Genomic DNA, 1,121 nt, shown 5'->3' on the forward strand with positions numbered 1-1,121 from the left:
CAAGCGGGGAAAGAGGGGAGGAGAGGGTGATCAAATACTGTCCCTTGTAACCAGAGCAGCAGAGAGATGTATTAGTCGTCCTCGCGCGAGCTGAGCTAGCCGCTCCGGTCGGCCCTGGAAGGAAATGGGATGGAGCTGGAATTAGCCATTAGAAGGGGGGCTTTCTCCAGATCATGGGTGTGTCGTGTGCAGGAGATGATAAAACGGGAAATGTGCACTCAGCGACAGTAAATCGGATTCGATCTTTAGCGCCGACGAATGCATACACAGAAAACAAACTCGTTTATATAGCAGTATTACAGCAGTTTTTGGTGTCTTGATACAAAACTTTGAGTGCCTTAAAGTTCGCAGTAAAACCAAGTGTGCGAATGTCGTAAATGAAAATTAAATGGCGTTTGCTTACTTCAATCAATGGGAACGAATGTCAGATTAAAACCACCCTTGTATTCCCTCTCCATGTTACATTCCACTATGACTGCCGTCAACAGGTCCGAAAAATTGAGTCTCAATCGTACTCTTTGTCGTTTTAGAGTACTGGTTTACAAACACGAAAAAAATTCCCAGTCAAACACTTAATAATTAATGTCCCACACCCTTGTGGGTGCACGACAGTTGAACACTTTTCAGACATCAGTATAATATTTTATTCTATTTTTTTGTTGAGATTGGGAGAGGACCTTTTGGGGACCTCTCTAGAACAAAATGCCCACCCACGAGGTGGTTTGTTACGGTTCCGAAAGCGAGAGTAAGGGGTCCCTTGGGTCTGCACCTGCCCCTCGCCCCCCCCCCCCTCCCTCTTTCTCTTTCCCCTTCGGGTCAGTGACGCGCGTGACGCGAGAGTGGGATCAGGACAGGATATGTTCCTGGCTAAATCGGACCTCGCCACGCGTAGCGCGCTCGTTAGACGGTAACACTGTGGCAGGGGCCGGGCGGGAAGGGTCGGGAGGGGAAGGACCAAACAGAGAAAGTCACCGGGGTAGGAAAAGGGCACCGCCCAGCACCGCCCATCTTACCACGGGCCTCGCGGGTTATCAACAGGAGCGGGACAAAATACCCGCTGCTCTCGATGGAACCATTCTTCGGGGTATACCATTGCAGCGCGGCTCGTATCGTCTCCCTCC

Source organism: Frankliniella occidentalis, unplaced genomic scaffold (assembly GCF_000697945.3).
Source record: "Frankliniella occidentalis isolate FOCC.00 unplaced genomic scaffold, Focc_3.1 Scaffold32, whole genome shotgun sequence".
In the NCBI taxonomy this organism is placed as follows: Eukaryota; Metazoa; Arthropoda; class Insecta; order Thysanoptera; family Thripidae; genus Frankliniella; species Frankliniella occidentalis.